We start from the raw sequence: 15,056 nt of genomic DNA, 5'->3' as shown, positions 1-15,056 counted from the left end.
CGGAATTCGCACACTCACACTGGCTGGCGGTACGAACAGATGCGCTCAGGACACTCAAAGATTCACGCAGGAGCGCGTTTTCCGCACGAAGCCGTCGCACCTCATCCGTTAACGCATCCATTCGACTAGCCATTTCCCGAAGCATTAAACTAACACTAAAGATGCTATAGGAAAGACTCAGGCACTTGATAGAAACTCTCGACATCCCTGAAGCCACCGCGTTTAAGTGGAGACGCAAAATCGAAACAGCCCTCCGTCGCAAAGCGCGCGTCGCACTGCCACTGGACTACAAGTCCGCTGTGAAGCAGTGAGGACGACGAAGAGGGAGGCCACGCTGAAGCAATAATCATTTACAATAAATATCCACCTCTGACGTTAAGTGTGATTCTAATCGTAAGTGTAAGTTTTAATTTTAAGCCCAAAAACCAACAAACTAAAAAGGTATACACGGATATTCGCAGAATGAAGTGGCATTGGTAAAGCCATTGCCGGCTCTTCTTAAGGCGAGGCTTTAACGTCCAGTTAAGGTTTCCATTTCAATTCCAAAGGATGTCGTGTTCCCTGTGCTCTCCCTCAGTTTTCCAACTACTTTTACTATTTTGCAGTGCTTTTTTTTTTAATAGTCTGTTGTTTGCAACACCTGAGGCCTACTAAGAAACGCTGATAGGTAAATGTGAATTGCTTAGACTATATCAAGCTACAAGAATAAGGGCTGCAGCATGAAAAAGAAAATAGAAAGAAAGAGAAAGAAAGTCAGAGTTGGTGTGTCCTGCGACGAGTTCATTCAAACTTCGTAGCCTTATATAAAAAAAACGCCCAAACATCTAATAACTAATATGGCCATCGACGTCTGTGGTTTTGAGAGATTAAGGTTAGCAATGGTATTTCCACCTCAATTCCTCACCTAAAACCTTTCGAGAACTGAGAATATTTTGTTTGATATCAAACCGCCTCTAAGAATCGAGCCCCTTTTACCTGTGATATGGTGCATTATTACCTTTCTAATTTGACAATGTGAATGTAAATTGCATTTTTATGCGAAAGCATCTTAGAAGCATTACAGGAAAAGCAGACGGCTTTGTGTTTAAGTGTGTCCACGAAATGATCCTAAAGATGCAAGCGACGGCAAAAAAATAGCTGATGAAATCAAGCGGCCGTATGACGCAGTCCGTCCATTCAAGACGTGTCACTCGATGAATCCAGACCTATAGACGGCTGAGACCAACGCCATGTCATATATTAATATTAAGAAGAACAGAAAACTGGGCGAGTTGGTTGTTAGTCATTTTTTAATAGCCCGAAAAAGATGAAAACGTTTACACCCCCCCCCCCCCCCCCACATACACACACATATATATATATATATTGTAGGGATGTGTATATTCAGTCGCCGCAGATGAATCCAGCTGCTCGGGATAAACTCGCCGCGGGGCGTCAGGTGTAGCGAATAACAAAGACAACGACCAACTTATTTTTCTCGAGCGTGCCAGCATGCGACGCATGTCAGTGGCTATAACGATGAAAATCACCGCACTACAATATATATATACATATAGATAGATACATAGATAAATATATTTCCTCTATTCAGGTATATACTCACAACTAACGGGCGTCCGTGGGGTGACAGCTCTTTAGCGTTTCGCACTAAAATTCTGTCGCAGCCGCTCATTTTTACACAGGGTTTTAGATGATGTTGTACGAGCTCGCGTTGTAGTAGCAAAGATCTTCTAGTGAAATAGGATGTTGCTCGCACTACAAACATACCTCCGCATGTATGCCTTCAAACCGATGTTTAGGTGATTAGAGCTACCAGAGAGCACGTGAAATATAACGGTCCGCGAAAAGTCCGAAAACACAGACAACAATACTCCACCGAAGGAAATTAATATATGCTGAAACCTGAGGTGGAAACATTTCACTCACAGGGCTGTAATGATTTCGCACTCCTACACGAAAAGAGTCTGAAGTTTCAGCGATGATTTGTTTTCATTTCTTGAGCAAATATTTCGGTGATATGCTGATATGTAAGTTTTTACAATGTTTTGTCTTGCTCATGTTTAATGCTCTAATGTTAAACGTTTATATTTTGCGTCGTTGCTCCGCCACCGTTAACTACTAGAAAGTTTAAACTTCCGTTTATTCCTTCATCAACTATCCTCATTTCTTCACGGTTAAAGTGACCAATATTATTCACCCTTTTATAGGCCCCTGCTGTGTCCTCGAATTAATTTTACCCGTTTTCGTTTCAAGCGGAGCACACCTGTGGCAGACAAACGTGAAGGCTACTACACGTTTGTCTTCCACAGGTGAGTTCCGGTAAGATCCAATTGATTTGCATTTTTATGCAGACGGATACCGGTTACGTACCACTAAGTAGCACTTTCCACTTCCTCTTCATTCCATTCTTTCCTTCCTGGATATCGCATTCTTGTGTTTGGGACGAAGTGCCACTTTCTTGCCTCTGTAGCTGTATTACCGTATCACATATAGCGTTAAACAAACGTCTACTGGCATAAGTTTCTTTTGCGCAGGTCAGTACGCGAGACTCTCTTTCATCAAAACATGACGGCCTCGAAGCGGCTTGCGCTGAGCGGCATGAGTGCTTTAATCTCAAGCTTCGCCATGTAGTCCGCGTGACGCGTATTCTTCCCCGTTGATTCTCCTCGCGAGCATTCACATTTCTGCGGCAAAAGCCCCAAAGGCCAGGCTGGCTAATTAGGAAGGGCCGAAAGTAAAATATGTGCCCGCCTCACTGCCGACGCCAAGCTAGCGATGAGTTGCGCGCTGCAGCCAGGAATTGCGTACTAATCCCTGCGGCGCTAGATTGGGCGGCGTACCATGTAGTACCTCATGCATGCGCAAAGTACGTCTACCAGTTATGTTTTCTTTGGATGAAAGGCGGTCGTGGGTGGAAGTACCGTCCGCTCATTGCAAGCCTTTGCAGAACTCCCGCCAAAGATTAGCGCTCGACGAACGAAATATACTTTTTGAAGTGCAAATTCCTCGCACGTTTAAGAGGCGCCTCTTTCATTCAGCCAGTTTTTTTGCGCAGGGAAAGGCAGACGACGCCGCTACGATGGCCGTTAAAAAGAAATGGGGCTATCGTTGGGCCGTTCCAAGATGACACGTGCCGGCTGTTGCTATGTTGACTCAGCTGTTCAAATTAATTCTTCTTTCTTCTGCCGCAGTGAAAACTGATGGAATTCGCTGATTTTGTTTTCTCTTAGCGAAACTGTTTTGTATTATACTTGTGCGAGAGCTATGAACCAGAGCACTGCCTTCACTTTATATCCAGGGCTCAAGGATATGAAACAAATACTTCGCTGAAAGTTTTCACAGTACAGAGCTGGGAAGTTTCGCTAGCAGGAATCCGCCGCAAAAGGATTCTTCTGAATAAAATGATAGAGTGTGAAGCTGGCGCTAACGAGACGGCGAGCATATAGCGGCAGCTGTTGTACGAGATCGCTGACCGCGCTCGTATTGAACTCCGCTTCTATTACGCAATTCCATTTTATTGCTGATTTTTATTTCTGGCATGAACTGATCCGTGTGTTTATTTATTTATTGCACACTGCCAGCCTGATTGTCCGGCTTGAGGCAGGAGGGGCGGGGGAGAAGGTTACAAAAAACGCAGTTCACGAGAATACGAAGTACCATTAAGTCTTGCTAAGGAAAAGAACGAAAAAGGCATATCACTAGCACAGAGCAAAAAGAAAAAAAAAGTGTAAAAACCATGATATTACAATGTAAAAGAGCGCTATCTATCACGCAATGCGCCCAGAAAAGAAGACAACGTCGAACACTCAACCATATTTGCAGGTAGGTCGTTCCAAATACGGATAGTTTTAGGAAAACGTGATGCTTTGAACACATTTGTTCTGCACGAAAAATCGCTCGCCTTCTTAGAATGAAGAGAACGGGTTTGTCGTTGGGTAACTAAACGAAAGTATTCATTTCTATTTATACCAAGTTGGTTGTGGTAGATCAAATAGAACATTTTTAATATTTCTTGGCATCGCCTTGCCTGCAGAGTTTCTAAATGGGCGGTTTGCAAAAATGCTGTTGGGGACGTTTTCTAGCTATAACAGTTGTTGAGCCTGACAAATTTACGCTGGAAATTTTCAGGTTTCGTGATATTGATTTTTGTGTGCGTATCCGAAACAACTGCGACATATTTTAAAACTGGTCTAATGAATGATTTGTAAACAAGTATTCTGATTTCTGCTCGGGATTTAGCAAGGGTTCTCCTTAAATATTCAAGTTGTCTCATAGCTTTATTTACTGTGTTGTAGCTTATATGCAACGTGGGCAAAGGCGTCTGCGTTAAATGACTTCATTGAATGCTGCCCATAATAAGCAATGAATGAAGCCTTGATGTTATACTGGCCAATGAGTTTTGCCTTCGCGTATTTTGTTTTTGAGATGAACATATAACAAAAATTTTTCCCAGATGCTTGTAAGTGCATCTTCGTTGTTCTTACTGAATTTCTCTGCAATAAAAAAAATTTCCAATATAAGTGTCCCAAATGCAAGACACAATATTTGGAGCTCAGTCGAAATGTCTGGCTTTCCTGCAATTGTGTAGAACTTTTCTCTCAGCACTGTTGTGTACTCTTTAGTTTTGCACTTTTCTGTCCTAATTTCGCAAAATGCTGATGTTAACACGGAAGGTTTTATGTCCTTAACGAATCATTATCAAAAAGCTCACAAATTATATTACTACAGCAAAACATTTTCTGCTCTTTTATATACCGGAAATGATAAAAATATTTTGACAAAGGTGCGACAGAATCTATGCAATTCGATCAAATAAGCTGGCATATCGCAAATAAGCGATATGCCATCTGATTTGCTCTGCATTTACTTATGTTCATGAGCACCTAGAGTGTGGTCGCGCTTCGCAATATATTCAACATTCTCTTCTTTGAAATACTAGCAATCATATACTTACTGGAATACTTATCGAGCCACTTCCCGGGCTACAAATTCGACTTCCTTGCTATAAACGAAACGAGAAGTAGCAGCCGACGGCGTGGAAAATAAACACACTCCTGGAAACAGTGCATCTCGCAATTTATATTTGTAATAAGATTATTAAAATCGCAAATTTCAATTAGAATTTCAATTTTATAAAATTCCTAACCTACATGAAAAGGCGGGAGTTAAGTTGTTCATCCCGGATACACCATGCATGTGTAGACACTCAGCGAGTTTCTTAGTTCCGGATTTCCAAAATGTTTCACTTTTACCTTTCAGATTTACGCAGTTTTCCACCGCAGTAATCTTCTTCTAGGGTTAGACGCCTTGTCCTTTAGAGAAAGAGAGAGAGAGCTAGCGTAGACGTTTAGAGAACTGTTCTGTTCGAGGCACATAGCGCATGAACCACCACCATCGTCCGTAGAATCTTTTTTTTTTTGCATTTTTTTGTTTCTCTTATTTCATGAGGCTTGAAAGGGGGCCAGATCCGCACTAACGACAATCATATGCCCAGTGCGGCTTCAGACTCCGCGAGATTAAGAAAATGACAGCCGTGTTTGGTTCAATCAGTGCTTGGCCGAGTTTTGTTCGACGCGACAGGATCAGTTGATGGGCGAGTTGGTGTCACTTATTGTTTAAAACTTGCAACAAACCGGAAACAATGGCACCAGTACACGTGCGTGCCTGAAAGAAACCCAGCGCCATCATATGCGCAATAAGCAAGGCGGAAACGTCGATCGGAGCCATATAAGTGACTAAGGCCTTGGAATGCTTTCTTTTTGCTTCGTGTCGATCATACGTACAGGCTTGCTTATCTTCCAGGAAAAAAAAAAATGTATCCATCTTCCTCAAGACAGACTACGCGAATGTGGCAAGAAATATTGCGCGTGCAGTGCCTAGAACTATTTACGCCGAGCGAAATGGTTAGCAGGGCAACTAACACGTCGTTGTTTCAGCTTTCCGATGGCGGCTGTTTGTGTTACCATTCGCATGGCACATAGGCAACTTGCTGATTGGAGACATTCTCACCCCACCGTAAAAAAAAAAAAAAAAGGTCGATCTGCGCTCACGCGCGTCTCACTTTCATCTCGGGAGGCTCGTACCACGTAGAAAAAATAAAAGGCCTCGAGGCTTTATGAAGAGCAATTACCGCAAACACCAGGTTCAATGTGCTCTGGATAGATGGATGGATGGATGGATGAATGGAATATAGGAGCGTCCCCTTTAAAACGGTTTGGCAGCCGTTGCTATCATACTCGTTTTTCCCCCTTTATCTTAACTATTTTTTTCGATCAGTTATATACCGTCATTTTATTTATTGAATTTTTGTGTCTACATTGCTCACATTGTTCTGGGTTGCTTCCAGCAGCACCGGCTGTCTCTGCTGAAAAGGTCTCTAGAGTCGTGTTCAGTGTAGTAGCAGTACCACTGTCAAGAGCACTCGAAAGGTTGTTGTTAGACTGCTCAAGCAGTGCCGACTGAAGACGTGTAGTTTCACATCGCCTCTATCTGAACATGAACCCCAAGCTCAAGACACCTCCTTCTCCGTTAACGCCATGCTGGTATGCGTCTGCGTTGCGAGCGGTCGCTATCAAATGCCCTGCAGGCCGTTCCGCAAAGCTGGAGGCAACATGCTTGGGCGCGCATTGACGCAGAACTTGGATATCCAGCGCAATACCATGTCCAATGTGCGCTGAAGATTCAAATGCTATAGAGATAAGGTGCCCAGAAAGCCCCTTGTTGGACCACGAGAGGCTTTGATCGGAAATATACAACAGAAAGGGTTGATATTACTTGATATTCAGTGCATGTTTGGCCTCTCAGCACGCTTACTGTATGCGAATCAGGCAACATTTACAATGATAGCTGCATATATATCTGCGACGATGTCTCCGAACGTAAATATTTGACCGCAGTTGTCACAGTGATCGTACTCAAGCTCTTCGGCTTATGCTATGATAACGTTCATAGTTTCCAGCACAAAAGTACTGCCAAAATATATGAGTGAAAGCTGCACTTTTAAGAATATATTGCGATAGGGTAGGTTACCAGCCGACGTAAAGAGCCCCGCTTTAACCAGTCCGTTTGAATGTCCCTGCGTAGCGAAGGGGTAACGTGAATATCAGGATCCTGGCTGGTTGATTATAATACCACCTTCCATGTGAAAGGTGTTCTCAGATTCTGTCACGCGTGACGTCAGGTAACACTGCGTCCCGACAGCGTTCGGCCATGTCAGCTGCCAGCTCGTGATTCTTCGCTCACTACGCCGATGTCAGTGCCAACGCCGCTTTTTCGGTCAACGAGGCTTCTGATGCTATCGTGCTAAAAATCCGCACTCCACCTCGAACCTGAACACACAGCGCGCAAAAAACAATAGAAATGCGATCGTACTTTGTTGAAGAAATATGTGCGACGCACGGCACAGACGGCGGCGCACGGCGCCGCCCCGGCCGCCATTTCGTCGATCGGAAACATAAACGCTCCCGCGACGCGTGCCACGGGAAGCAAGGACAAGGCGTTCTCGAAGTAGAAGCCGCATCCACTGCCCAAACCAACTCCCGAAGAATACGTTATAGTCATAAAGCCCAAAGAAAGTGTTTCTCTTCACGAGGCGTTAACGGAAACCGGCTACGGCACTGCCATTTCGGCGAACCTCGGACTGGCATGGGCCCGCGCCGTCTCCGTTCTACCCTCACGAGAACAAAACATCATCATTGTGTATACCCCCTGCATCGAGGCGGCCGATCAGCTCATTGGGGACTTCGCAGTAAACACCGAGAAGGGGTCGATCCCACTTCGGGGTTACCTGAGAAAAGACGGCGGCAACATATGCCACGGCGTGACCGTAGTCCGTAACTCGGACACCACAGAAACTCTTCAAGACAGAGTGTGCTGGCGCGCCGGCACCATCCTGGAAATCCGGAAATTCGGAACATCCAACAAGGCACGCATCACTTACGTGCATTATGACAACATGGTCATCTCTGTTCGAAACTATTACAAAACTATCCCTGCGTGTGGCCAATATTGGGCCGTTGGGCATCGTGCGGATGCATGTCCAAACCTGCAGTCGAACACCGGTGGACTCTGTGGATTCCAAGCGCCGCTAGTGGAGGGGGTGCGGGCTCCTCAAAACTGTGTTCTGTGGTGTTCTGTGAGCAATGGCTCCCATGCCACCAACTCTCGCGACTGTGTGGTCAAATTCCGCACATCAAAGATAAAAAAACAAAAAAATGGTGCTCAAGAAGAAACGCCCCCATGTTGGGCCTCCGGGCGATCAGCCTCGCCAGGAAATCAACACCGATAACCCACCTACAGGAGGTGCGGAAAAACGGCCATCGAAGATGTCGCCACCACACGGCGGACTCGCGAAAAAAGGCGGAAACGCGCGGTGATACCAGGGCCTGGGTCAACGCAGTCAAAAACGAGCACCAGGTGAGTGGTTCGGGTGGGGCTGCTTCTCTCTCCCCCCTTTCCACTCCCTTCCTAAGGGCGCGTAGCACCGAGCAAGATCAAATAGCAGCACTCAGAGCCCAAAACGAGATGCTCCTTAAGAAAATTAACGAATTGGAATCCAAAATTACCCAGTCTTCTCCGACCTCGCCTCCCGCGGCTGAGATAACGGAGAGTAAGCTCGTGGAGCCGAAGGCGGTAACAAGCTTGGAGGCCGTATTCGAGGCCCGCTTCAGGGCCACAGAGGCACGATTCATTGCCATAGAAAATCAAATCTCAATGATGGTCAACGTCATCTCTAAATTGCCGGAGACAATCCCCGCGATGATTGCCCAACAAATTGCGCATTCCTTGCGCTCCTCGCGCAGGCCCGGCGGTCCCTTACCTGGCCGTCCTAACAAAACTAGACGCACCCCTGAGGTGGACGATGACGACAACTGCTCGCTCTCCGGTATGAAGGATTCCCCCCTTCCCGCCAGTGTTGGCTCCGGAGCAGCGTCACTACAACCTCTCCTCAGTCTAAATGACCATGGCGAGCAGCCCTAAGGTCAGGCGCTCCCCAAGAACCAATTCGGCCACTCCCGTCCAAGTTGTCCAATGGAACTGCCGGGGCTTCCGTTCCCGCGCAAAGAGGGCATATCTCCGACTTTACCTTTCAACTTTCGACTCTCTTCCCGCGGTGGGTGCCCTCCAGGAGCCAAGGATTGGCGTCACTCTCACAAATTACATCACCTTTTAGCATGACCCCTCTACCTGCGTCTGCGTGCATAAAAATTATACGGCTACTCTAGTTGACTTGAAATTTCACACTGAATATTCCTACGAGATGGTGACACTTCTTCGGCTCCAAAAACAAGATTCACCACTCCACGTACTCAACATCTACTGTTCCCCTAGACTCAAATATGTAACGTTCTCAGACCATTTTAGCCGCGCTCTAAAGGCTGCGGGCAGGGACTCCGTGGTGATCGTGGGTGATTTCAACGCCCACAGTACACTCTGGGCATATATGCGTGAAGAGACGCGGGGACGCAAGCTAGCGGAACTCGCGTCCACGCTGGGCCTGACTCTTCACGCTGACCCTGCATACCCAGCGCGGATGGGTAATTCAGTGACCCGGGATACCTGTCCGGATCTCAGCTTTAAAACATTGTACACGCAGAATGGATCAACTCCGAGGAAACTCTCGGTAGTGACCCCTGCCTTGTCAATACCACCGTAGGAACTAAACCACTGGCAATACCCCACGCACAAGCTCGGCTCCCCGACTGGAATAAGTTCCGGCAAAGCTATATCAATTTGGCCTCTATCCACGAACAAGGATACCACGCGTGGGCACAAGGATTGGTTACACACCTTCGTTCGGTGGAAACACAAATTCAGCTCTCGGAGGCCACTCCAGAGGTGGAAAGTTACCTTCTGCACCTCTGGGAAGCGTGGCACAGCCTCGTCCGCAGATGGCGCCGCCAAGAACATAACAGAAAGCTCGAAATTTGTATCGCCGAGGTCGCTCAGCGAGCGGCAGTGTACGCGTCCCAACTCGCCGACTCGAATTGGGTAGACCACTGCAACACGGCGGCCAGACAAATGTCGAGCCGGAGCACGTGCCGCCTTTTCCGTGCTCTACATGACCCGACTGAAACCCGCGCCGAGACACCAAAACATCTCCAATGAGCTATTCATAGCTTCGATGGAAATACATCAAAATTAGCATGCAAACTGCGCGACCAGTATCTTTGCACTAAGCAGGACCAAGGAGGACCCGCGTACTCGTATGCAGGTTAAGAGAAGGCAGATCTGGATTAACAGTTCCACTTGCACGACCTGAAGGCGGCCCTGGCTAAAATGAAACGAGGAACGGCACCGGGACGGGACAAGATAACTGTGAAACTGCTTGCCAATCTTCCCCACCCCGCCTACGAAACCCTCCTTGCTTTCATAAACACGATCTGGCTTGGTGAGGCACCTTTACCAATTGAGTGGAAGACCGCCCTGGTAACTTTCACTCCGAAAGCCGGCAAAGCCATAAGCACAGACAACCTTCGCCCCATCTCCCTCATGTCTTGTGCGGGAAAGCTTATGGAGACCATGGTGCAGGACAGGCTGTCTGGGTTTCTGGAAAGCGAGCATACATTCGCAGACACCATGTTCGGTTTCCACCCGCAAAGGTCCACTCAGGATGTTCTGCTTCAACTCGACTGAGAAAAATTCTCAACCCTGTCGAATATCCCTTCAACGATAAGGCAGTACTCGCCCTTGGCTTGAAGGGGGCTTTTGACAAAGTCACACACGAAATCATCCTGCAACATACCCCCCAGACGAACTGTGGACATAACACATTTCAGTATAGCAAGCAATTTCTCTCGGATCGACAATCTTTTATCCGAATACAAGAAGAAGAACACGGCTCATATAAACTGGGAACGAGAGGAACCCACAGGGCGCAGTCCTTTCGCCATTACTTTTCAATCTGGCCATGATGAAACTCCCGGCTCTGCTGGCGAAGGCCGAAGGCATCCAGCACGCGCTGTACGCCGACGACATAACCATTTGGGCCAAACACTGATCGGTTGGAGACATTAGGCCAACCTGCAGCAAGTGGCGCAGATCGTAAACGTTTACGCCCGCCGCTGCCGCCTTCAATGCTCACCGTCCAAATCCGAATTTGTGTACATTCGCCCGTCGCCTAAGTGCACCACCAAAATGGAACTATCCTTGGCCAGCGGTCCGATACCCGAACACGATGAAAATAGGGTACTTGATCTCCTTATTCACAAACATCGACGGGCTGATACAACACTAGCAAAACTGCGCAAGGTGGGGGACCAGGTGGGCCGGATGGTGCGCCAGGTTTCCAACAAACGTGGGGAGTTACGATGCACAGACGCTTTGCGGCTGGCGCATGCATTCGTGGCCAGTCGAGTACTCTACTCGACTCCTTACCTCCACCTGCGCAGGTTTGATGAGAACGCCCTCGAAGTGTTTCTCAGAAAGATGTACAAACGTGCCCTCGATCTCCCGATCAACACATCCAACCAGCGTCTTATTGGCCAGGGGATGATAAACACATTCGCGGAGCTCTGGGAGGCGCACTTGACCAATGAATACACAAGGCTTTCAAAAACACCGTCGGGACGCCGCTTACTAGCTCGACTACACATCCAGCACCCAATACTTACGGAAGAGCGCGTACGCATTCCTCAAATCTGAAGATAAGCCCTGCATGTACGCCCTCTTCCGGCCAACATGACACGTGACGACCACAGTGGCAGGCGCCTTGAGCGGGCCTAGGCTCTGGCCCATCACTATGGGAACAAACACGGAATATTCTGCGTGATGCCTCCGGCACTCCCCATGGGGGGTGGTACCCAACCGCAGTCTTCCATCCAAAAATCACGGTGAATAGCCTAACGTTCCGAGCTCAAGACATAACACATGCGGAAGAATTTGCCATCGCGTTAGCCGCCGCAGACAAGGACTCGCGAGTCATCATCTCAGACTCGAGAGGGGCCTGCAGAAGTATTAAACAGGGGTACATTCCTCTCTTTGCTCACCGCATCCTTCAAAACAGTGACTACCTCGGGGCCCCCACTTCTCGAACAATTGTACGGGCTTCAACGTACATGGGCCTCGAAGGCAATGAAACGGCAGACGCCGCCGTCCGCGCGCTCACTCTCCGGCAACGCCTTCAGACCCTTATGATATGGATCCTGAATCCGATCCGGCTCTTACTTTTCGAGCAATTACTGAATTATTTCAGTCCGGTCATGCAATTTACCCTAAGCCTTGCAAGGGCCTTACAAAGGTGGAGGAACGCACACTCCTCTGCCTTTACACCAAAACGCTGCTGTGCCCGGCAGTTTTGAAACACTTTGATCCAGCCTGTACAGGAAAATGCCCGCACTGTGCGGAGAAGTCTTCGGACATCTTCCACATGGTTTGCCATGCCAGTCAACCCCGAACCTCGCCCCCAAACCCAAATCCACCCGGGAGGACTGGGAGGCTGCCCTGCTCGGCTGCTCCGACCTGGCAAGCCAGATGGCCCTAGTTCACTAAGCCCGAGTCGCGCCGGTCACCAATGGGCTCCTGTAATGAGGAGGCCACCTAGTGTTTGCGCGAGCTTGCCCCGGCTACCTCATCATCAACATCATCCGGACTATAACCACTGCCGGGCGAAGGCCTCTCCCATATTTCTCCACTTAACCCGGTTCTGTGCTAGCTGCACCCACTTGACCCCTGCGAACTTCTTTACCTCATCCGCCCAGATAACTTTCTGCCGCCCCCTGCTACGCTTTCGCCGGCTACCTCAAGCTCTCTCCAAATAAAGTTTTTCACACACACACACACACACACACACACACACACACACACACACACACACACACACACACACACACACACACACACACACACACACACACACACACACACACACACACACACACACACACACACACACACACACACACACACACACACACACACACACACACACACACACACACACACACACACACACACACACACACACACACACACACACACACACACACACACACACACACACACACACACACACACACACACACACACACACACACACACACACACACACACACACACACACACACACACACACACACACACACACACACACACACGCACGCACACGCACACACAAGCTACTAATTGCAAAGCACAGCTGGGCTTAACAATTGGTTAAATGTTCACGCACTGGCGTGCGAAAGGCTCCTGCGAAACGCGAAAGATGTCTGAGAAAGTGAGACAGAGGAACAGAATAATGGAAAAGCAGAGAGGTTAACTACACGATACCCAATAAACTGCCATGCATGTGCAAAGGAGGATAAACGGAGAGAACAGAAAGAAGCGAAATATGACAGGAAATCGTGGCATGAAGCTAGGGCGATGCTGCGTGCACGTATCCCTTACTGTCGAAACGAACAAATGCAAATCAATAAAAGGAAATTGTTTTCTGACTATTAAAAAAGCAATCAACACGAAAACTCAGTTAACAACATCATATGATTAGAGCATATCGTCATAACGTGTTCGGGAGTACTTATTTTGTTTCTATTAAAATAAGCAAATGGTGAGCCTTGTGCATGTCTTAGCGAAACTTTTCATGAAACACATTAAATGTACCTAGCAAACATGTGCCACGTGCATGGCATGTTTATTCCTTTATTAAGAAAGGAGCTGTCAGTAATTTTGCTTGCTTTTTTCCATATCATTGAATTGAATGCGTAGTGCTATAGAAAAAATTAGTTGTTTAAATCTGGTTAACCCTAGTTGAATTGCGATAGCAACGGCGGAGCTTCTTTTGCCTGTTACATTATTCCAACATCACGCCCTATCAGTGCAAGGAGCCACAATTTTGGAGACACTTAAGCTCATCCTTTAAGAGTATGACGCGAGAGCGTAAGCTACCAGCCAAAAATAAAAGAGAACGGTTCAATTCTTTTTCTTCTTCTTATTTTTCTTCTTCACGGCGGTTCAAGGGCGAACATGACCCGGGACGACGCAACGGGCCGAAACCTGGTGCAGTATTACTGTCGCAATAAAAAGGCAATAATTAGGGTTGACGTTTAGGGCAGTCCTTGGTGATCCCTTGCTGCCTGTCGTCGCGAAGTTCCTTACACAGCCACCAAACCAAATGCCTCCTCAGAGAGTGTCGCGCTCACGAACCCTCCAGGCAGATAATTTTAAAGCATCGCGGTGCTCTCTGAAATGTCGCGTGTCACACAGATCTTCCTTTTCGGTTAGCAGACTGTCACTGCGGCGCTTGGCAACAACCGAACCGATAGATGTTTTCTCTATGAGGGCAAAGCGTTTGGGTAGCTAGGCCCTCGTGCGGCTGTAAATTTGCGTCTTCGTTAATAATCCTCTAAAGGATTGCGCAGCTGAAAAGTACCTTTATGACGTCGTTTCAGTGCTTTGTGCAATTACAGCAAGGTGTCTCAGCTTACTTAACCATCCAGAATAACTGTCTACCAAAATGCGGTGAGCTAACTGCCGCTTATGCTCCACGTCAAATTCGCCATGTTTTTTAGCGCTCGCAGCAATGTGGTCCCAAAAGTGGCGCCCAACTTCTGTCTACTACAATAACGGCACATTCTTCATGTCATGTAATGTCATTTTGACATCCACGTATAACATGTATGCAGTATGTATTTCGTGCTACACAACGTAAGCCAGTCAGGTTACAGGAAGCGAGCCTTGACAGAAAGCAGTACATTTCACCCCATTCGTAATACAAGCACAAGTTCTTTCCTCCCTAGCATATATACCGTCTCCCCCTCCCCCCCCCCCCGTCCTCCCCCAATTACTTATATTTGCCATTCAGGCAGCACGAATAGCTCTGCTAAAATCCTTTGCAAGGCCACGTCACTATGACGCCACTGCAAAAAGTCATTTCGTCATCTCAGAATTTCGCTCCACAAATTTGAAACATGTGACTGTTCTGAGAACCAATCTGAAAAACAATATGGCGCCGAACAGCAGCCATGCGTGTCGAGAAAAGCGCCTCAGAAGTAGGCCTGGTCCTCCAGAGGTTTGTTTATTTTTTATCCTACCCTAGCCCTTTGCTAAGGGACCGCCTGCTG

The 15,056-nt window shown here is 47.5% G+C and overlaps 1 pseudogene; it reads left to right on the top strand.

Moving 5' to 3' along the window:
* Window positions 1-11,271: 11,271 nt before the first annotated feature.
* LOC146194335 (uncharacterized) lies at window positions 11,272-12,525 on the top strand (annotated as a pseudogene).
* The last annotated feature ends 2,531 nt before the right edge of the window (window positions 12,526-15,056 follow it).

This window comes from Amblyomma maculatum, chromosome 3, assembly GCF_055883805.1.
Source record: "Amblyomma maculatum isolate TAMU_Amacu chromosome 3, ASM5588380v1, whole genome shotgun sequence".
In the NCBI taxonomy this organism is placed as follows: domain Eukaryota; kingdom Metazoa; phylum Arthropoda; class Arachnida; order Ixodida; family Ixodidae; genus Amblyomma; species Amblyomma maculatum.
The sequence above is the reverse complement of the archived record's forward strand: the minus strand, read 5'-3'. Positions and strand labels throughout refer to the sequence as shown.